Source organism: Corylus avellana, chromosome 7, assembly GCF_965113065.1.
Source record: "Corylus avellana chromosome 7, dhCorAvel1.hap1.2, whole genome shotgun sequence".
NCBI classification, from domain to species: domain Eukaryota; kingdom Viridiplantae; phylum Streptophyta; class Magnoliopsida; order Fagales; family Betulaceae; genus Corylus; species Corylus avellana.
In genome coordinates, this window is record NC_142496.1 from 2,901,070 (window position 1) to 2,925,966 (window position 24,897).

Consider the following 24,897-nt stretch of genomic DNA (forward strand, 5'->3'; position numbering starts at 1 on the left):
TGCAAACAAAGTGCAGGGGGGCTGGGTGAGAGAGAAATCCCTGGGTTTCCTGGCCTGCTTCGGACGCGTGGTAGGGGGGGGGAATTTTTCTTTGTTAACAAATCGCAGGGGTGGGAGGGGCGACAAATCAGAACTGGATTTCCTAACCCAGCTGCAGACGCGTGTGAGGGGGGGAAATTTTTCAGACAAATCGCAGGGGGTGGGGGGGGGGGGAGAGAAATCAGAAATGGCTTGGACGCGTGTGAGGGGGACTGCATTGTTCAGATGACGGCCTGTTCCTTTTTCAGCGTGGAAAACTCACGGGAGAAGGCGCTGTTTCAAGTGTGGAAGAGAGAGGGGCGAGAAATCAGACAGAGCGCAGGGGGGGGGAGAGAAATCGCAAATGACGCGTGTGAGGGGGAATTCACTTGACGCTAGACTGTTTGAGTTGTTCGGCGTTTTTTGAGGAAAATAAGGCCTCTGCAATGTTGGAAGAGAGAGAAGGGCAAAAGGGGAAAAATGACCTGTTTTTTACCCCAAAACGCAGGCGTTTGACCCAGACACTGAACAGTGCCTGGGTCAAGGCCGTTCCCAAACAACGCCTAAGATACTTGCCAGCAAATTCAAGAGACACATACTGCACAAGAAACATTAATTATATATATAAACTGATGCCCACTAAGACACTTGCCAGCAAATTCAAGAGACACATACTGCACAAGAAACATTAATTATATATATATATATATATATATATATATATATATAGCTAGGTAATTAATAAAATTATAATTAATTAAGGACCCCTTTTCTAACGTGCCACATGGAACTTGCATTGGGAAGGCCAGTGCCTCACTCCTGCTGGCCGTCCCATCGTCTTAATTTCTTCCTTTTTCTTTTTTTTTTCCCCCTCTCCCTCTCTGCCTACACGTTTTCTCTCCCGCCGAGCTCCCACGTACAGTGCCTCTCCCTCCCCCATTTTTCCTTTCTTTTCTTCTCCCTCAGCTCCCTCATCTCCGCTCTATCTCTCTCAGCTCTCTCAACTTGGAACCGGCGGCACTCTCTCTCTCAAGCTCACTCTCCATCTCCGGTCAACCAACTCCGATCCATCTAGCTGTCGCTGTCTCCGGTGGTTCTCCGGCCTTAGCTTCTCCAGCCATCTGCTCTCTCCAGGTATATATATATATATTGTTTTATATGTTTTATATTTTGTTGTTTTATCAATTTTATGTTTTATTTTGTCATGAATCCGCATGATGTTTGGTTAATGCACTGGATTGAGTACTTGTGAGCAAGTAATTAATTTGTTAGCTAGTTTTATTTTTTTGTATGGTATATCTATTAATTATTGTTGTATATGAACATGCATGTAAAATGAATATATAATGCTAGGTTCTTGTTTCAAATTAGTTTTTTAAATGTGTTTTGGTTTTAAAGTTCATATATATTGTGTTAATGTAAAAAAAAAATTTTAAAAAAAAACTAACCTAGTCAAATTTATTGTATTTATGGTCTCCATATATAACGAACCTATGTAGATGTTATATTTACTCTAAATAGAAGATAGAGACACCTAATTATTTTAAATTAAAAGAAAATATTCACAGAGCTAGGTTTTAAACGAACTATTTTTCCTGTTATGATTTGGTTCATGCCATCTGCCCTTTAATCTTTAAGAAATTATTTATTTGAAGCACATATATACAAATATTCCTTTTTGCTACCATGTTGGCGTATCCCTTGAATCGGACTAAATACCCAATTATATATTTACATGCATATATACATTAATTCTCTTTTATACTTTACAACATTATCTCTTAAATATTGTTCTAATTAATTTAATACCTTGAATTACTAGAAGACAAACAAATTGTGCACATTCAAGGACCAACAGGAAAAATAATTTAAAAAAAAAAAGGAAGAAGAATAATGAAAAAGTTTTTCCTGCAAGATTTGGGGTTGATCGGTTGATGGACCCTAGACGGACATTTAAAAAATTTAGCTCCTCTTTTATGCTAGGGAAAAATATAAAAAAGCCTCCTAAACTATCAGCCATTTTCGATTTAGCCTCCTAATGTTCCAAAAGTGATAAAGTAGCCCCTGAAACTACCAAACTATTGCATTTTAGCCACCCCGTTAATCAAAATCGTCAATTTCGACGGAAACTGCAAAACGACGTCGTTTTGTTACAGGTAAGTTACTACAATGCCATTTTATGAAAAAAAAAAAAAAAAAAAAAAGGAAAAATTATAAAAAAGCCCCCCAAACTACCAACTGTTTTCATTTTAGCCCCCTAACGTTCAGAAAGTTATAAAGTAGCCCTCCAACTACCAAACAGTTGCAATTTGGCTACTCTGTTAGTCATTACTGTCAAATATGATGAAAAATTCAAAACTACGTTGTTTTGACAAGGGTAAGTTACTAAAATGTCATTTTAGAAAAAAAATCATATTAAAATAAGCACGCAAAACGGCGTCGTTTTGCTTAAAATTAGGGTTTCCTTACACTTACCAAAACAGCGCCATTTTGGTAAGTGTTAGGAATTAAAACAAAAAACCTTAGACCCCACGCAGAAAAAACCCCCAACCCCAGTTTATCTCTCTCCCCCAAACCGCCGGCCACCACGTCATTCTATCTCCAGCAACCTTCTCCCTCAAGTGAAAAAAACGCAACGCCCCTCTTTCTCTCTCTCTCTCTCTCAAAACCGGCTTCCCCTGCCACCACCATCCATCATCGCTGGCCACACTATCTAGTGGCTATAAAGCGCCACCGAAAAATTCTTACCCATTGTAGAAATCAAACAAAAAAACCACGTTCATAGATAAACAACACCGATCCGACAACTATACCATGAAATATAATAAAAAGATTGAGTTATAGGTAAGATTTACAAGCTGCCGGAGAAAGAACGACGTGGTGGCCGGCGGTTTTGGGGAGAGAGATAGGATTTTTTCGTGGGTCACCTGCATGGGGTCTAGGGTTTTCTCTTTTAATTCCTAACACTTACCAAAGCAGCGCCGTTTTGATAAGTGTAAGGAAACCCTAATTTCAAGCAAAACGGCGTCGTTTTGCTTACTTGTTTTAATATTGTTTTTTTTTTTCAAAAATGGCATTTTGGTAACTTAACCTTGCCAAAACAACGTAGTTTTAAATTTTTCATCATATTTGACGGTAATAACTAACGGAGTGGTCAAATTGCAATTGTTTGGTAGTTTGGGGGCTACTTTATCACTTTCTGAACATTAGGGGGCTAAAATGAAAACGGTTGGTAGTTTGGGAGGCTTTTTTATATTTTTTCCAAATTTTTTTTTTTTTTTCATAAAAGGACATTGTAGTAACTTATGCGTAACAAAACGTCGTCGTTTTGCAATTTCCGCCCAAACTGATGGTTTTGACTAACGGAGTGGCCAAAATGCAATAGTTTGGTAGTTTAGGGGGCTACTTTATCACTTTTGAAACATTAGGGAGCTAAACCGAAAACGGCTGGTAGTTTAGGGGAGTTTTTTATATTTTTCCTTTTATGCTATTGCTAGAAAGTAATTTTATATCTTTACTTTTTAATTAACACTAATCAAATCTCATTGCCATGTTGCTTTATCCTAATGCCTAAAATAATATGATCACAAAGAAAGCAAAGTGGTATTTTTATTCACTACATGCATTATCTCTTCCAATGTTCTTTAATTAATTTATAATCATATGAAACTATATTATAAACTGGGTTTGATGTACGTAAACATGTACAGAAATAACATTAATGTTATACATCATCATTTTAATTCTCTATCGAGTTAACGAACCAATAATTCACTTTTTGTGGGAGGCAGCTTAATTACTTTCAATATTTTTTTTATTCATTTTTTACAAAAAAAAAAAAAAAAAAAAAAAAGATTGAAATGCCGGTATTTTTCAACATAGTAGTAAGAAGCATTGTAAATTATTAAAAGTGTATTCTTTTATGGAAAAATAAAAAGCTTTACAAATAGCAAACGGAACTCTTAAAAATTAAAACTAACGGGATGGGTCACTTATTATTTGTATATATAGAAAAACCTTAAACCAAAAAAATAAAAAAATAAACCTAATTCAAATATATAAAATAACCTAGTAAGAATTATTTTGTTTAGGGTCCCACCAAAAATGCATTTAAATTTGGATTGAGTATTTTTTTTTTTTTTTTTGGTTTTTCAAGATTAGATTATGTAAATGTTAAAATATATATATATAATGCTATATATAGGTTTATATTTTTTGATGTAGTTGAAATTAGGTTTATATGCATGTGCTTGAAATTAGGTTTATATTTTTTTAAGTCTTATATATTTGTTCCTAATGTACGTAGAGAAAAATAGACAAGAGTTAGATGACAAAATCTAGGGGTACGAGAGAATACAGAGACAGGTGTAGATTATTCATAGAGTTTGCAATTAGTAACTGTAGAACTCCCGATAGATTCATCTATTGCCCTTATAAGATTTATAGAAATAATCAGCGCTACCCGCCAGGTTTTGTATTCAACCACTTAACAAGGGGTAAAGGAATGATGCTGGAATACACACACTCTGGTACTATCACGATGAAAAGCATCTACAGAGTCCTGGTATAGGCTCTAATTCGAATCGCCCAGCCGCAGATGTGGGTGCAAGTGAAAATCAGGGTGAAGACATGCACGCAATGTTGCGTGATTTATTCGGCATGCACGAAGTCAGTGAAGACAATTATGAGCCTCAGGTCGTGGTGCAAGGGGGTGAAGAAATTGTGAACCAAGAAGCCGCTGAAGGTGATGCACTAAAGTATTACGACCTTCTTAAAAAGGCGGAGAAACCACTTCATACTGGTACCAAACATCGCAAACTGAGTGCAACTCCACACATGTACAACTTGAAGTGCGTTGGTGGACTTAGTAACGCGATATTATCGTCTTTCCTTGAGTTCACCAATCAGTTGTTGCCTGCGAGTGATGAAACTCTGCCAATTAATACATATGAGGCAAAAAAGTTTCTACGGGACATGGGACTCGGGTATGAGAAGATTCCGGCGTGTCGTATTGACTGTATGTTATTCTGGAAGGGCAATAAAAAGTTGGATTCATGTACTGTCTGTGATAAATCTAAATGGAATGATGCAATCAATTTAGATGAGGATGGTCAACCCATATCGTCGAGTAAGAAACGTTCGGTGAAGGTGTTGCAGTGGTTTCTACTCATACCACGACTACAGAGGTTGTTTATGTTAGAGCATACTGCACCCTATATGAGGTGGCATACAGAAGGCCGCACTAAGGATGGCGTATTAAGGCATCCAGCCAATGGCGAAGCAAGGAAGTCATTCGACAATTTACATCCAGAGTTTTTAGCGGACAATAGGAACGTAAGGCTTGGACTAACCTCGAATACATTTAATCTATTTGGGAATGTGAGCACATCCCACAGCACTTGGCCTGTAATGCTTGTACCGTACAACTTGCCTCATTGGATATGCATGAAACAGACGTCTTTCATACTATCCTTGATTATCCCAGGCTCAAGTTCACCTGGAATGGATATAGATGTCTATCTTCAACCCTTAATTGAGAAGTTACAAGACCTATGAAATGTAGGGGTACGCACATATGACGTCTCAAAGAAAAATAATTTTCTGCTGTGAGCGCAGTTGATGTGGACAATTAATAACTTCCTAGTATACGCAGATTTGTCTAGATGGTCTACCAGGGGTGAGAAGGCATGTCCTTGTTGTATGCACTTGGTAAGGTCTAAATGGTTAAAACATGGCCATAAATGGTGTTTTATAGGGCACATGCGATACTTGCCCAATGGATCATCCATAGAGGCGGAACAAAAGAACATTTAACGACAACGTAGAACTAGAATGTGCCCTTGATGTGCCCAGTGGAGATGAAATTCTACGCCAATTAGAAGGGATGGTGTTTGGGGATGAGAACGCCGATTAGGCAAGGCCAGATGATAAAGAAAATGGAAAGAAGCAGAAGACAAATACTTATAATGTAGTGTGGAAAAAGAAAAGTATTTTCTTTAGGTTGCCATATTGAAAAGATAATTTATTGTGGCACAACCTTGATGTCATGCACATAAAGAAAAACTTGACGGACAACATACTTGGTACAATATTGAACATTCCAGGAAAAACGAAGGACAACCTCCAAGCCCACACAGATTTGCAAGAAATGGGTTTGAGACGTACACTCCATCCTTACACTGGCGAAGATGGTAAGACCTATATGCGACAAGCTACCCACACGATGTCCAAGGATGATAAAACACATTTTTTGAAAATGCTAAGAAATTCAAGGGTGCCCGACGGATATGCCTCGAATATTTTCCATTGTGTACGACTTAAGGACCATACGATATCGGGGTTAAAGAGTCATGACAGTCACATACTGATGCAACAACTTCTACCTATTGCATTGCATGGGTCACTTCCCGGCAATGTGGTTAGACCTCTTGTTGAGATGTCTGCATTCTTCAGGGGCCTATGTTCAACAACATTAACACAAGAGGATATTGACCGACTATAAGGTGACGTTTGTATCACGTTATGCAAGATAGAACAGGTTTTCCCCCCAACTTTTTTACTAGCATGGTTCATGTGGTCGTGCATCTTGTCCGTAAATGCCGACTCGGTAGACTGGTACAGTATAGGTGGATGTATCCAGCATAGAGGTAAAATTTGTTTACGGATATTCCTGATTTTTATTTTTCACTCTAATACAAAACAATTACTAACAGAACTGATTGACTGATCGATGTTTATATTTAGGAGTCTTAGAGCGTTCAAATCTAATGTGCGCAACAAAGCGGCTCCTAAAGGCTGCATTGCAGAAGGCTACATAGCAACTGAGTTTGTGACGTTCTGTTCGAGATATTTGGATAACGCACCAACATTTCACAATAGGATACACAGAAATCCGGATGGTTCAAAGGGACATGGAACACAAGTCCGACTTAACCAAATCACATTGACACAAATTCACCTGTATATTATGTTTAACTCGATGGAGTTCCTTCAACTGCGGACGTAAGTCGTGGTACTTCACTAGTATATGTATGTTCAATCAACTTGTACCATTAGTCTTGAATTATAATGAACCTAATTTCGAATTGTAGGATGCACATGGATACGCTTAGGCGGTGAACAACAGAAGATCAATTGGAAACCCAACATTATGAGTTGTTCTGCAAGTGGTACCATGACTACGTAATACTAATGTTTTGTTTAACAAAAGAACTGTCGGAGTATATTTGCTTATGGTTCAAATCAACTAAAGAAATTAACCTTACATTTTTCATTGTACGTAATATATTTACAGGTCAATTGATTGGACGATTGATCCAGGAAGGAACTTGGTAACAAATTGGTAATGCATTGTAGAGGGCCGAGGGAGTCAGCAGTCAGATACTATAGATATGTGGTTAACAACAAGTTGTTTCGCACTATTGCATATGATGCCAGAAAGAGAACTCAGAGCAGCAGGGTGTGTGTGCCAACTGTTGATTGCGAAACGTACTACGGGAATTTAACGGAAGTACTTGAGATTGAGTACTACAATAGGACTAAGTATATTATGTTCAGGTATAATTGGGCGGACAACACGAAGGATAAGGGGTACAAGGTGGACGAGTATGGCATAATACTTGTAAACTTCAAAAATCTTATCCACACGGGAGAGCTGATTACTGATGAGTCGTATGTGCTAACTAAACAAGTTGACCAGATATTTTACGTACAAGATGATAGGGACCCAAATTGGGCTTGCACTGTAAGGACTAAACCTAGAAACATATACGACGTTGGTCAGGATGAAGGGCCTCATGATGCATGTGCCAACTACCACGAGTGTGAGCTGCTCCTATTGACCAGAAATATTGATCACGATCCGCAGGATCATATCAAATACTTTAGACCCGACTTAAATCCAAACCAAGCGTATGTAATTGAACAAAACTTGAATATATATATATATATATATTGATTGGTAGTTGTTCACTACACATTACATCAACACAATTAATTTAAGTTGTGCATTGGGTAAAATCTGGTATATATCTTATTTTTAATATGTAAGTCATTTACATATGGTAGTGAATATTCCATGCATTGTATACGTAATTAATTGGGTGCGTGCTGTTTTTTACAGGTTACCATGAGTAGTAGGGGAAGACAAGAGCACGGAAGGGCTCATCTTCAGTGCTGCAGTCTATGTTGCATGGGTCACCATCATACCACCTTGATGACAGCGAGCAAGAAGACGTTGCTCAGCTTATGGTGCAGTAGGACAGGTATCGACCAGTACTTCCAGGTGATGTGGAAGGGGAGATCCCTGTCCATAATCCATACTGTCCGGCAGGCATGGCTCAGATGGGGTATCGGCCTGACTCATATCCTTACGGCACGGATGCATTATTTCATCCAACTCACTGGCTGACGTGCAGCGAGTTAGGGAAGAGTTCTCAGGGCCATGTGGATGGCTATACGGCCAGCATAGCGCAGGTACGGACGAAAGTTTTTTTTGAAAGTTTGAAAGTTTTAAAAGTTTCTAAAAGTTTTTGAAATTATCTCGCTGGTGTTTTAAAATTTTTTGATTATCAAAGCATTAGTTTCTAATATCATTTGTGCAATATCAATTTTATTTCAATGCAACTACAACTTCATAAAATTCTAAACATTCTAAAAAAATACAAAGCAGGTGGCGAGGACAGTGAGACACAGCCCTCGAAAGACATGACTGGTGGGACAGGTGCCATGGATGACCCGCAGCCCAGCGCTGCCCCCTCCGGCCGGTTAGGCCCTCGACAGGTCCGAATGATAAGTAAGTGTATATACTCAAATGTCATGCATATAAGTCTTAATTACTTATATTAGTATTCAATTCGAAATAACTTACATCGGTAATTTTTAATCTGTTAGGTACCGATCCAAATGGAAACACCATTATTGAGGTGTTCACTATTCTTGACTCACACAGGTTGTTAGGGGTCCCGGCCGGCAAAAGGATCATATTTGAGTACAATGCTTCATGGCAACCCATCGGAATTAGCGCCATGAGGTTTAGACGAATGGCTGGTAAGGTCATAAAGAGTGGAAATTATGTCCGAATACTGGACGACTGGACGAAGGTATCAGAGCGTACCAAGGAGGATATATGGGACGCCTTGATAGTATGTGTATCTTATTATGTCAAACACTCCTAATGTATGTATATATATACTCTGAGTTGTACATATATATGTGTGTCTATATGTATATACATATACGCATATATTTTAGGTTTTTTAAATTTATTAATTTTGAACTTGTGCATGTAGACTTTTTCGTCCCGCCTGAGTGCAACTTGGCTACCGTAAAGAAGGACGCGTTTCGAGATATGGACACCAAGCTAAGAACTTGGAGGCACGAGTTAAAAAAAGTTCTTGCCATTACGATAGACGATACTCTGGTCACCGTACGGGCGAGAGTGGGACAACAAAGGCTATCCGAGTACAATGCCGTCAACTTGGAGATCTTGTTGGATAGATGGGTAGGTCATGAGTTATACTATAATTTTGTGTAGTGTCATTAATTGTAATTGCGTTAGTATTAACATATGAAGAATGTTAATTGTGTAGAATTATGCGGCATATATGAAGAGCTTGCGAGCATTGAATAATACGCCCCATTGCACCGGGTCGAAGAGCTACGCCAGGGTGACACATAAGGAGGCATGTGTGTAATTTACCATATACTTATAGATGTAAACATTATATATATATGTTCTATTTTTTCGGTAGACCATACGTGTGGGCACTCCTACTTGTGCACAGTCTTACATCCGCACACACAAGAAGAAGGATGGTTGATATCCGAATGACATAGTCAAGGAGAGATGTATATGCTACTCACCTTTCATATGTTGTTTTGCTTATATATGTGATAATTTATTTGTGATTAACAGTTGTATGACTCATTGACCCAATAATTAATGTAACATACAGGAGAGGATGGAGGAGCTTATACCCACTGACACTGCAGCATCGTCGAGCGTGATAGAAGGGAAGTAGTTAGATATATATGATAACAAAGATAGTTTTATTGGTGTATATGTATTTATTTGTGGTTGGTGTATAGTTTTTGTGGTTGGTCATTCGCATTTAGTGTATATGTCTTTATTTGTGTCTTGAAGCTAGTTTTGGTTGATAGTCTGTGATCGACGTTGATGGATATGAATTATATATGTTATTTGCATGGATCGATGGATATGTATATTATTTGCATGGATCGATGGATAAATTGTATATTAGGTTAACTATAATCCAAAATTCAGGTACAGCCCCGAAAATATTCAAAAAATATATAAGGGAAAAACCAAATTTTAAAACTGACCAAATTTTTTGCCGTGTCACATTATGACATGTCACAATTAACGTTTGACACGTCAGAAATTTCATGACGTGTTATTTTTTGACTCGTCAAAAAAATTTTGACATGTCAAAAAATTTCTAACATGTCAGAAAATGACACGTCAGAACATTTTTCTGACGTGGCAGGAGTGGCACGTCAGAAAAATTTCTGACGTGTTAAATCTGACACGTCAAAAAAATTTCTGACGTGCCTCTCCTGCCACATCAAAAAAATTTCCTAACATGTTACTTTCTGACACATCAGAAATTTTTTGATGACACGTCAGGAAATTTTTCTGACGTGCCACTTTTTGACAAGTCAAAAATTACTGACGTATTAAAAGTGACACGTCAAAAAATTTCCGTTTTTGACACCCAAAATTTTAACGCCCGGCACACGTCAATAATGCCACGTCAGTAAAATTTATTGACCTGTTAGACCACCTAACATGTCAAAAACTGCATGACAGGAAAGAAAAAAAAAAAAAAAAAAAAAAAAAAAACATTTTTTGAAGTGTTTTAAAGCCAAATTCAAAGAGGTTTTAAGAAAAAGCTTCATTTTAAAGTTTTTTTTATTTTTTATTTCAGAAGTGTGTTTTGACCATTTTAAAGTAAGAGCATGTTTGTGATTGGTTTTGAAAAATATAAATTTTAAGCCAAAAAACGTTTTTTTGGCAAAAGCTTCATTTTTAAGCTTTTGTCAAAGTACATTTTGGTCATTTTTTTAGCTTTTTAGACCCTCAAAAGCGTTTTTCATTTTTTTTTTTTTTTACTAAACGGATACTTTTTTTCTTCAAACGGACTTTAGAGTGTTAAACGCACTTTTAAGCCTCTCAAGCTCATACCCAAACAAGCTATTAAAATGAAATAAGTACTTTTGGAGTTCTGTAGTAAATAGTCTAACTTTTTGTTTGGCACAATATTTTAAGTACTAAAAGTATTTTTTAAGTTTCTTAATGCAATCTCAAACAAACATTAAATATTCCATAGAAATTTTTTAAAATGAGGAATAATTAATCCTCTTAAAAAAAAAAAAAAAAAAAAAAAAGAGTAATGGAATAACTATTCTTTTATGTTAAAAATTGCATTTACATAAATGCCCTCTCTTTTGCCAAAGTGAATATTTAGGATCAACCACATCAGTGATTTTTCTTGACTCATCAACCAAAAACTTTGGTGAGCATGGCTCCCTACCATCAATGATACCCAAAAAATCATGAGCTTTCAGCGAGAAATTGGGTAACCCAATTCAAATAATTAGTGTTGTTGTCTAACTTGGTAAGAATAAAGTGGGCGATATTTGATAACGAAAGGACTGAGATATTAGTGCGGTTATTAACTGCCTGCCTTTTTACCCCTAGTCATTGTCCCCTTCTCATTGGAGAAAATTATTGCATCAAACTTGCATGAGATGGCACTTTATTGCACAATGAACTTGTTGTCCACTTGTACGAGATGATGTTGTTTGTCGGATCCGGCTTTCATGTTGTTAAGAAAAGTACCAGATATCTACCGTAAAAATAATAAACGGTTTAGATTCATCTCCAACATATTTTAACTCAAACAACATCGTAGAGTAACGTTTAATGAAACACACCTTAACGCGGTTTCAAAGGGAAGGGAAAAACACATCCAAGTTGCTTCCTACCATGAGAAGAAAATCAGATGAGGGCACCCCATCTTCTTTCTGATCTTTCAATCTATTTGGAAAACAAATCTAAACAAATATTATGGGTTGGTTCTTATTTGTGTGTTTGAGTTTGAAATATATATGTAACAAGGGAGAGAAGGGAAAAGTCTTCCTTCTAAAATTACTCCAAATAGCCCCTTGGGTATCAAAAAGACATGATAAGTCTATTGAAGTTTGAATGCGATGGTACTTTATTGCACTTTATTTGGTATGTGAGTGCATAGTTGTGTTTATTAATTTATCATGGTGGGCCTATGTTTGGGAGACATTTGAAATATCAAATAAATTGTACTAAAGTATGGTGGGTCTATGTCCACTTAATTCTATGAGATTGACTAAGAGTTAGAATTACATCTTGTATTATAGCCGGCCCTAGGTTTCCTGTATAAGTTTTCTCCTAGAGAGAAAACCTAGTGAGAAAAAACAGACCTGTGAGATGATGTATGTTGTTTGTCCACATAGTACGTTACAGTTTGTAAGCTAGGCATAAGCAGCCCATCTGTATCAAAAGGATATGATATAAGTCTGTTAAAGCTTGAATGATTTAGTTTAGTCTATTTTTGCATGGTCCAGAAATGGCATCGTCAGTGGTAGATCTATGAATTTATAATGGACAGAAATTTTCTCCAAATCAGTCTAAAAGAAATATCCTCTAAACCAAGCACAATTTATAAATTGAAAAACCAATTAGTGGGTCTATTTTGGTGGACATAGACACTTGGCACAATTTAGTGGGTCTATGTCCATAAGATATTTGAAATATCTAATAAACTGTACTGAAGTATTGAAGTATCTAATAAGTTGTATTATTGTGAACAAAAAACTCTAGACTAAATTAGGAAGAGAATAAACCCTAACATGATCTTTTGTGAAACGAGAATAAACCATAATTATCACATCGAGAAATATGTGTGCATGTTAATTAATGCAATCACATATACTAATTTGAAACATTTACCCAAAAGTCAAGCATGCAAAATCTTAGTCTATTTAAATTCAAATTTTTTAGAGAAAACTTCACTTACCCCTGATTTTTCATCGAATTTGCAATCATATTCTTAAATTTTAAAAGGGTATTCAAGTTTTAAAAAATTGCAATGTTATCCCTCCATTAGGATTTTCTATTATATGTCAAGTTAAAGGTGAATGCATTTGAAGTGGGTTCTTGAAATGGAGTCAATTGCTGCCACAAATTTGTGAGCCTCATTGAACTTGAAGAACAAGGATATGAACTTCCTGGCCTTGGCAGCATCATTCTCAATGGGCACAAGTGCTGTGGAGGGGAAGAGCTTCTGGACCGAGGGAGGGCGCGGGGCCAGCGTATGAACAATTTGCCATCATTTGGAAAGATGAATCTATTTGCGGCAGCGCCAGAAAATATGATGAAATTCTCACCAAGAATACATGTTTTGAATACGATTGAGGAGTATTTTGTTGTTCTCTTTTGTTAGAGTAGGTGACTTGACTTCATCAACCTTACCTTGGGCCCCAAACCATTATGGCATCCCATATATACTTTTTGACTTATGTTTTCTCTCTCACACGTCCATTTTGTCTTTCCACTGATTAAGCTTCTACAAAATGGCTTTGTTGTTAAAAGTTGAAGCCATTCAGTCTTAAAGGATGAGAGGCAGCAACTTTAGTTAAAAAAAAAAAGAGTGAAAAGAAGAAAAGCTAAAGTTGCCGAGAGAGACACTTGTGTTGTAGTGAAAAGAAAGAGATACACCATTTTCTTCGGTTTGATTTCACGTTTGGAGTGCTGAAAAGCTTTTTAGAATTTTAGAGAGTATTTTTTCTTTTGTATTTAATTCTTTTTAGTGTGAGAGTGAGATTGGAGTATATTGGGGCTTTTGAATTTGAGTGGTTTTGTTTGTAATACTCTTTGTACTCCACTCATTTATTAGTGAATTTCTCATGGATCGTCTCCGCCAGTGAATATAGGCTTGTTAAGCTGAATCACTTAAATCTTTGTGTCTTGTATAGTTGTTTTTATTTTTCTATTCTGTACTTTTCTACTTCTTTGGTGATCTTAGAATTTACATTTGTCACAAAAAACTGGTATCAGAGCATGGGTATTTATTTTGCGGAATGGCTATTGCAAAATTTGAAGTAGAGAAGTTTGATGGTCAAAATAGTTTTAGCCTTTGGCGCATCAAGATGCGAGCTTTGTTTTGACAACAAGGTTTGGCGAAGATTTTGGATGGCGAGGTGCCATCAACATCATCAACAGAGGAAAGGAAGGAACTTGAAGAAAAAGCCCACAGTGCAATTTTGTTGTCTCTTTCAGATGGAGTTTTAAGAGAAGTTGCCGATGAAGAAACAGCCGCTGGACTTTGGAAGAAGCTAGAGAGCTTGTATATGAAGAAATCCCTCACTAATCAATTGTATTTGAAGCAATGGTTATATACCCTCAAGGTGAAAAAAGGTATGCCTCTTTGTGATCATCTTGATGACTTTAATAAAATTATTTTGGATCTAAAAAATATTGATATTAAAGTAGATGATGAGGATCAAGCCCTAATTTTGTTGTGTTCACTACCGGATGCCTTTAATAATTTTGTTAATTCAATGCTGTATAGTAGAGATACTATCTCCTTAGCCGATGTTAAATCTGCTTTAAATTCTATGGAGTTGAGGATAAAATTGAATAGTAAAGGTAGTGATATTCAAGCAGAGGGTTTATTTGTTAAAGGTCGTTCAAAAAATTCTTCTAATTTTAGAGGTCGATCCAGTGATAGGGATTCGGGTAAAGGTAAATCAAGAGGCCAATTGCAATCCAGGTCAAAGAAAAAAGTAAAGTGTTACTATTGTAAAAAGTATGGGCATTATAAATCTGAGTGTCCGAAGTTGAAAAATAAAGAGGAAGGTGACAAGCAAAGTTCCTCTTTTGTGGCTGGTGTAGTCGAAGGAAACTCTAAGGGTTCAGACCTTGTCCTCGCTGTTACCGTTTCTGATGATCGTTCTAACGACAAGTGGGTCATTGATACTGCTTGTACATTTCATATGTCCCCTAAAAGGAATTGGTTTACTACCTATGATTCAGTCAACAGTGGTTCAGTCTTGATGGGAAATAATGTCGCCTGCAAGATTGTTAGTATTGGTACAGTCAGAATTAGGATGCATGATGGGATTGTGAGGACTTTGACGAATACTCGACATATACCAAATTTGAAGAAAAATCTTATTTCATTGGGCACTTTGGACTCCCTTGGATACAAGTATTCCGGTGAAGGTGGAGTCATCTGGGTTAGCAAAGGCTCACTGGTTATAATGAAAGGTAACAAGGTTGATGGCCTCTACTTTCTTCAGGGTAGTACAGTAACATGTTCAGCTGTTGTATCTTCTTCAGATGATCCAGATTCAGACACTACTTGTTTATGGCATATGCGGTTGGGTCATATGAGTGAGAGGGGTATAACAATCCTGAGCAAACGGGGTTTGCTTTGTGACCAGAAAGCAGGATCTCTTGACTTTTGTAAGCATTGTGTGTTCGGAAAACAGTGCAGAGTCAAGTTCAATGCAGGCATCCACAGAACAAGTGCTACATTCGATTATATCCATTCAGATGTATGGGGTCCCTCTCAGGTTCCATCAAAGGGTGGTGCTCGGTACTTTGTTACATTTATTGATAATTATTCGAGAAAAGTCTGGATGTATTTTTTGAAGAAGAAAAGTGATGTGTTTGTCACTTTCAAGCAATGGAAGACATTAATTGATAATCAGACTAGGAAGAAAATCAAGCGACTCAGGACAGACAACGGCATGGAATTTTGTGGTGGTAAATTTAATAAATTCTGCAAGGATGAAGGCATCACTAGACATCGCACAGTTAGTCATACTCCACAGCAAAATGGGGTTGCTAAGCCGTTGAACAGGACTTTCTTAGAGAGAGCGTGTTGCTTACTTTCAAATGTCAGGTTGTCTAGAGATTTTTAGGATGAGGAGTCAATACTGCTTGCTATTTGGTCAACCGTTCTCCATCAATAACCCTATGTTCAACTAGCGTATGATTAATTTGAAAAAAAAAAATACGACTAGTCAAAAACTTCACATAGTTACTTAACAGACCTCACATTTAAAGTTAAGAAATGACCTTAAATTAAGCTTAAATGTGCACAAGAGAGTAAGCATAGGCAAAATGTACCACATAGGTTCAGGCCTTAGGTAACTACAAGAACAAGTCCATTGAAACAAATTTTCATCTAATGCATATTAAGAACATTCCAAGATGCAAGGAATTAAATCTATGAAAGCAACATGAGAAATTAATGGACTATCTAGGTGCATAAGACAAAAAAAAGAAAAGAAAACAACTGAAGTAAACTATTTTTGTCTTTTTGAAATTTTTCACAAAACAAATGCACACAAACAAAAACAAATGCAAAACAAAAATAACAAAAAAAAAAATGCAATGTAAAAAGAAAAACAACATGCTCTAGGACATACAAAGATATGCAAGACAACCAATCACAGGCATGTTATTAACTCACCTAACATAAGGTGAGATTACTACCACTCCTCAAAGAGTGAATGGTATCAACCTTCCTAACCCACATTTGAGAAATCTTAAGTCTAGACTTATGACTTTGCTCAAACTTATCTAGCCTAGATAATACTTCTCTCATCATCATGACCAAACCCTCACTTTCTTTCCAAGAATAGGAATTTTCATTTTTATGCACATGAGGTTTCAAATTAAAACAGTTGGGTCAAATGTAACCAATTTGTTCACAGCAATGACATGTAAGGACAAACCTTTGATAAGGTAATTTCTTAAGAGGATGCACGACTCTAAGCTTAGGGTAAGATGCGTGAGGCTTAATGTAAATTTTCTTACCTTTCTTATCTTGGAGAGTCAGAGCAACTACCTGCTTTCCTTCACTTGAAGATTCTTCTACTTTCACTAGTTTAACAAAAACAATCATTGAAGTAGAAGCACGGTTAGAAGACAAAGAGGCAGTTTTATCAAATCCTAACCCAAATTTGTCACCAAAATGTTTCTAAACATGCAACATTTTATCTCGCTTTTCAATAGAGAAATTTCTCAAATGATTTATAGATTCATTCAGATCATTTTGAAGGGATTTATTCTTAGCAATTAACATATAGTTTTCAAATTTTAAAGTATTGCAAACAGCATATGAATCACTCAAGGATTTCAACAAATTATCCCTTTCAAACTCAAGATTCTTAACATCCTTAACAATTTTCAAATTAGTATTTCTCAGCATAGAAAATTTTTCCATCAAATTGTCAAAGGAGTTTTAAAGATCACTAAGCCTATTTGATTCATTATCAGAAGCAGACTAAACATTTGATTGTTTAGAATCATCAGAATCATAGGACGCAACAAATGCTAAATAAGTAGGAGTTTCTTCCTCATCAGTGTCACTAAAGGTAATATTGAAGGCTTTTAGATGTTTTGGCTTATTACTCTTGAGGTTAGCGCAATCCTTGCGAACATGACCATAGCCAAAACACTCATAACATTTTGGACCACGTGGGTCTCTTTCATTTCTATACTAAGTACTCTCTTTTTGTTTTTCAAATCTTTTGAAAATTCTATGTTCATTCCTATAAAACTTTCTAGCTATTAAGCAAGTTCCTCATCATCTGGTGATTCCTCATCAAATAACTCATCAGAGTTTTTCCTTAAACTTTAATGCTATGGGTAGAACTTTTATTATTATTATTATTATTATTATTATTATTATTATTACAATGATGCCCCAACATGTAAAGTTGTCAATGTTATGGTACGATTGGTACACAAATTAAACCCATGAAATTGAATAGTTATTCCATAATTTAGTAATGACTAAGAGCATGTTTAGGATTGCATTAAGAAATAATGATTTTAAAGCCAAAAAGAACTTTGAAGAAAAAGTTTTATTTTAAGTTTTATTTAAAAAAAAAAAAGCGTTTTTATCATTCTTAGAATAAAAAATGAAAGAAGTATTTTTGGAGTTCTTTAGGAAATAGTCTAGTTTTTTGTTTGGCACAATATTTAAGTACTACAAATACTTTTTAAGTTCCTTAATACAAATTCAATAATCGGTTAGAGACTATGCCTCATAAAATAGAAGTTACTAATTCGAATCCCTCTCCCCCGATGTCAAAGCACCCAAGATGAGTCCAATTGTTTGATTCAACAGACCAACTCCTAATTAAGAATATCATCAACCTTGATAATGATGTACTGGTTCGGTGATCACACTTTAAAGTTTGTGGGACCTACGTTGCCCCACGACCAATCTAGCCATCGTGTAATAGGAGATTTCTATCACAGCACAATTAACAGCATGTGGCAATAATGGGGGCTGGGTTGGGGGGAAGGTGGTTGATTGTAACTTTCGATTAATTGGTATTGATGCACTCTAAATTCTTGATAGGTCCATGTTTGGTATATCACCTCGTATATAAACCATCTAAACTATAAATCAATCGTGGATGTTTGTTATGGTCATTCAGTGGCGGAGCCAGACAATTCATATTGAGGGTGCCACTAAATTTTTTTTTTTGCATCCTATGAGACATCTTAAAAATTTGATAATTCACACAATATATACATCACAAAAAAAATATTTATTAAAGTTCATAAATATTAAATAAGTTAAATTTTCAAGTTAAATCACGACCCCGAAAAAGACAATCAAAGTTTATAAATATTAAACAACAAAATAAACTGTTATGCGGATATTAAAGTTTATTCAATCATTCAAATTAATAGTGAATTTATTATCGAAACTGTTATGCACCCTAATGGACAGAAAAGCAACTGCAAGGCTAATAATAATGTGTCTAAACATCTGAACTTTGTAGAAGAGGCAACTGCAAGCCACAGCTGAAATATTCTCATTTTTTATGTTCTTGTAGGATAATGTTATCTCCACACTTGCTATAAATACCGTATTCTTGTAGGACAATATAATGCTACTTATTCCTTACTACTATGATTTCATGAGAGATAAAAGGATGACAATTTTTGGTCTATCCCACATGTTATCTCGCGTGGTACATATTTGAGACAAACCAAGCTAATTATGAAAGAAAAAATATTTTCAGATCAATCCATTGATGACAATAGTTTTTTTCTAAATAAGTCAATCCATTCAATCAATATCAATATGAATTTTAACTAACAGCCAGTGCTAACAGCAGTAACTAGCCCAGATGAAAAAAAAAAAAAAAAAAAAAAAAAAAAAAATCCATATCTGTGGCTGTGTAAACTCTTCCTTCTTCTTCTCTGTCTTCAAATTAATTTCAGCACAACTTCTCAATTGAAGTGAATACGCTGTAGAACTGTAAACATTTTGAGACTTTTAGCATAAACAGGAAATATAATGATATATACAGACAGACAGACTACTGCACAAATTTATTAACGAAAATCAACAGGAAATATCAAGTAAACAGAGGATTACAAAAGTTTAGGAAATTAAGGCTGTGACTCACCTTGATTTCGATTTTTCTAAGAACCCCGCCGGACCCAAAAGCAACCAAAGTTATGGAGAGTGCTCAGAGAGGGAGAGAATAAGAGATGGAGGCTATGGAAATTATGGAATGGTGGATGGAGGCTATGGATCGTCTGCTGTGTCTGAGTGAGAGAGAAAGAGAGAGAGAGGAGAAAAGAAAGGGAAAATTACAGTTTACCCCCCAAAGTTGACAACGTTTTTCAATTGAAACGTCAAAGTTTCAATTTTTACAATCCACCCTCATAAAGTTCTAATTTTTTTCAATTTGACCAATATTATCCCAAAATTTCAATATTGCCCCTGATTTTTTTTAATTTTTTTGATTTTTTATTAAAAAAAAAAAAATTGGGAGTGCAAAACTGGTCAGATGGCCAAAGGGTGGCTACGGCCACCTTGAATTTTTTTATAAAAAATAAAAAAAATAAATAAAAATTATGGGCAATATGGGAAGTTTTGGATACAATTGGTCAAATTACAAAAATTTGGAACATTGGAGAGGGTGAATTGCAAAAGTTGAAACTTTAATATTTAAATTAAAAAATGCTATCAACTTTAAAGGGGTAAACTGTAATTTTTCCGAAAAGAAAAGAAAATATAGGGAAAAGCCGTATGTGGGACTCTGTGAGAGAAGGGAAAAAATAAAATAAAAATTTGGGGTGCTGTGCAGCTGTGTGCAACTTGGGCAGGAGAGAAGAAATTTTTTCATTTTATTTTATTTTTTATTTGGAGGGTGCTGGTAAGTTGGTAACTTGGGAGAAAGTAGGAGCCGTGTGGAACTAGTTTGGAAAAAAGCAAAAAAAAAAAAATTAAATCTTTGGGGGGGGGGTGCCAAAGCATAACATATCTCTGCCACTGTAGTCATTGTATCCCACATAAATTAAGCTTCCATTAGTTTCGACCTAACATTTTTTCTATTGAAAAATGTTTTCTTGAAAAATCTTTTTTTTTTTTTTGGTGTTTAGCGCATACAGAAAATCACAATATATATATATTGAATTATGTTAAATTTTAAATTATAAAAATGTCCCGACCAGGTCCCGACGGTGACCTAGACGGGTCCCCACAAGTTCCCAACCGAGTTATGGCGGGGTCCTAACCAAGTCCCCACGGGTCCCGACCGAATCCCAACAGTATCCTGACCGAGTTCCAGCGGTGTCCTAACTGAGTCTCGGCAGGTCCCGACAGTGTCCTAATCAGGTCCCAACGGTGTCCCGAACGGGTCCTGACTGGGTTCCGGTCAAGTTCCGACCGAGTCTTGGCAGTGTCCCAGTCGGGTCCTAGCGAGGTTCTTGGTTGGTCTATCAATTTAAGAATGAGATGCTCAAACTAGAAAAATAATTTACAATTTTCCAAAAAGAAAACCATTTTCCAGAAATTAAAGAGGCTTTTCAGTCAAAGCGAAAATATTTTTCGTTGACTATTATTTTTCATTACACTAAACACTAAAAAACTGAAAACCTTATTCAAAAATCATTTTATGCTGAAACAAACAGAACCTAAGTCTAATCTTAACCATGTATATATAAATACTTGGGTACTCTCCCCTTTCAAGTTGGTTTTAAAAAATGAGTTCTATCAAAAGTTGGTATCAATGTTAAACTTGTTTATGGTACTTCCATGTGAATTTGTAAGGAATTGTAAAACTCCAAGCATGTTCCTTGTTATTTTTTCTTTATCTGCTTCAGTATTGTAATTACTTTTTGGTGTATATAAGTAAACTATTGTAGTTAGGGTTCAAATTTATAATCTGTACTTTGATACCATGTTAAATCATCAATTTTTCTCCAAGTTTTTTTAATTTAGTCTCGAGGTTTTCAATTTTGCCAATTTGGTCATTGGATTTTTCTTTAGTTTCAAATGGACCAGGGATAAGTGAGTAAAGAATGCAAGGAACAAACCGTCACTTAGATGTGAACATACACTACAAAAATTTAATTTTTTGTAACGGGCCATTAGTGACATGTCAAGGCTGACAGTTAGTGACGTGTCATTAGTAACATATCTGACGGGTTAAAAAATTGGTCGTAAATTCCACCCTCCCTCTCACCCCTCCCTTCAAAGCCTAAGGCCCAAGAAACGAAATCTTAGAACTAACAAAGGGGAATATATATATATATATATAGGAGGTGTCAAGGAAGGCGACACCGAAGTGGGCGGCGTGGTGGATGAGAGCGACCATGACTTGTTCAAGCTTGGGAGGCGGACTTGCCCAAGCAACCAGCCATGTGCCAAATTTATAACCTCCACTTTAATATAATGTTATTCTAGGTTTCTACGCAATTTTAACTTAGTCCCTAGCTTTTCGATTTTTCCCAATTAGGTTTTTCTTTAGTTTCACATTTCATTAACAACTATTCAAGATATTTTTCCCTGACTTAGTGGTATCATACAACCATGACAATTCCCTTTGCCCTGCACTAGTGGGGCCTTTCACAATCTCCTACTCCTACTGATCCAAAATAATAATTAATTGCTCGAATTACTAGTAATTTGATCAATAATGTGAAAGACTCCATATGAGACATATTTGTTCGAGTAAGTGGTTGAGCAATTCAAAATTCATTTGAGCAAATGGATCTCATGTGGAGTCTCGCACATTACCTACCCAAATTACTAACAATACGAACAAGTAATTATTGTTGGCAAGGGATTGTGGGGATCTAAATTCCCACAATGTAGTACGTGTCAACGGTGTCATGCACATTCATGGCATGCGTGCAACATATAGCAAGCTAATGGTTAATATAGTCAACAACATACACGTTACAAGGAGAAATCTATCAATACAAACATAACAAATTGACAAAATGAAATCATATCAGAAATATAAAACCAGAAAACCTTCACTAATTATTCTGAAGAGGAGAAAGCCAAACTGGGAACCCCTTTGATGGAACAGGGGCCAACTCGATTTTAATTTTCTCATTGGAAAGAATTGGTTCCCATTTGAACATCTTCACTACGTAATGGAGGAAGACAAGAATAGTAACTCTAGCATACTCCTTTCCTGGGCACATCAAAGGACCTGTCCCAAAAGGAACATATGTGTAAGGAGAAGGTCCATTTTCTTCAAATCTTCTTGGATTAAACCTTTCTGACTATGAGAAGTATTCAGAGTTCTTCTGGGTCGAACCCACACTCCAATATATCTGGAAAAAAAAAAAAAAATGAAGAAGAAGATAGACAAAATTTGTTATATATAATGGCAAATGAAGAAGATGGATGAAGTAGCTAGAATAGAAGGACATCACTTACCTTCCAACCCTTTGGAATGACATAACCCTCGTAGGAGAAATCTGTCTTGGTTTCTCTAAAAGCACCTTGAACAATTGTTGTATTCCTCATCACTTCGTTCACAAAGTTCCAAGTATATTTCATTTTTTGTATATCATCCCAACATAGCACTTCTCTTGGCTTCATTAGCCCTATGATCGATCTCACTTTGCTCTATCATGCAAAAGAAGTTCTACCAGCTAGTTTTGTATACATGTATGAATCAAAATAAAAACTACAAAGAGAGACATGCTTCTTAATTAGGGCTAGCAATTTGTGCTGGCATGTCGAGATTGTGGGTCAATCCACACACGAGCCATTTAGTTAACATGTCAAATCTCTCGACTTTGACACGACTTATTTAAATAAACGGGTAACACGACATAATCCATATAACCCATTTAATAAATATATTATTTGACTAGTTTTGACTTGTATATGATTTAAATGTAAAAATAAAACAAAAATTTAATGAATTTTAAAAATTAATTTATATGGGTTTTAGCCTTTTATTGGTTTTCTTTTTTAATTGTAAAAAAAATATAATTTACTTTATACAGGTTATGCGGGTCACCTATAAGTTATGCGAGTAAGCTCACGATTGACCCGTCTAATTCAGGTCAACCCGAACTGACTCGAACTAGAACCTGTTAATTTTATGTCAGATTTATGTTGGGTTCGCAGGTCGTATTAAAAATTACTAACCATATTCTTAATACAATGCACAAACACAAAATAAATACCTCTTACAACTTCATTATAGACATGAGGCATCTCTGCAAGATATTTCATAGAGAGAGTGATAGTGGCAGTCGTAATGTCATGGCCCCCAATCAGAAATGCCAAAATCTTATCTGCAATCTCCAATTCTGTCATGAACCCATCGTGGTCGCATGGCAAAGCAATCATTTGTGATAGCACATCCTGTGTTGGAGAAGCTAAATTATTTGCCAAGGCTTCCCTCCTCTCCTTCACAATCACATAAATCTCTTTCCTGAGAGCTTCTGCTGCTTTTATTGCATGATAGAATGGTGTACCCGGGATGTTTAAATGTACAGATAATATGCCTTTGGTGAGATCATTGAAGTGGCACAAAAACTTGGACAATTTCTCCTTGTCATCGATGCTCATAAATAAATGGCAAGCTAAGGTGAATGTGTGCATTTTCACTAGAGGATGTACCTTAACTTCATTTTCGCCTTCCCAGTAATTCTTGAAGTGGGTTCTTGAAATGGAGTCAATTGATGCCACAAATTTGTGAGTCTCATTGAACTTGAAGAACAAGGATATGAACTTCCTGGCCTTGGCAGCATCATTTTCAATGGGCACAAGTGCTGTGGAGGGGAAGAGCTTCTGGACCGAGGGAGGGCGCCAGCGTATGAACAACTTGCCATCATTTGAAAAGATGAATCTATTTGCAGCAGCACCAGAAAATATGATGAAATTCTCACCAAGAATACAAGTTTTGAAAACTTTTGAGGTGTGTTTGGTTGTTCTCTTCGAGACAAAATTTTCCACTGCTCCCTCTTTCATTGCAGCCAAAAATTGAAGGGTTTCACCAATGATTGGCAACCGAAACTTCCCGGAGGAAGTGTTGGCCGAGTGACATTTTCTTTGGTTTTATAAGCTAAGGGACAAATACCAAAAGAAATGGAAGAAGCCAAGAATAGGGAAATCAAGAAGAAGAAGAAGAGGAAGAAGAGCTCCATGTTGGGTTGGTAAGTGGCATTAGTTTGCTGCTCTTTATAGGATTAAAATGATGCCCCAACATGTAAGGTTGTAAATATTAGGGTACTTTTGGTACACGAATTAAACCCATGGAATAGAATAGTTATTTCATAGTTTAGTAAGTCTTTTAGTCATGGGAGTAATAGCATATTTAGGATTGTATTAAGAAATAATGATTTTAAAGCCAAAAAGAGCTTTAAAAAATAAAAAAAAATAAAAAAACTTCATTTTAAGTTTTTTTTTTTTTAAGTACATTTTTGCTATTTTTAGAGTAAAAAATGAAATAAGTATTTTTGGAGTTCTTTAGCAAATTAATAGTCCAACTTTTTGTTTGGCACAATACTAAAATACT

General features: G+C 36.0%; 1 pseudogene; it reads right to left on the reverse strand.

Annotated features, from left to right (window-relative positions):
* Positions 1-22,366: 22,366 nt before the first annotated feature.
* On the reverse strand, positions 22,367-24,526 carry LOC132185693 (beta-amyrin 28-monooxygenase-like; annotated as a pseudogene).
* Between the last annotated feature and the right edge of the window lie 371 nt (positions 24,527-24,897).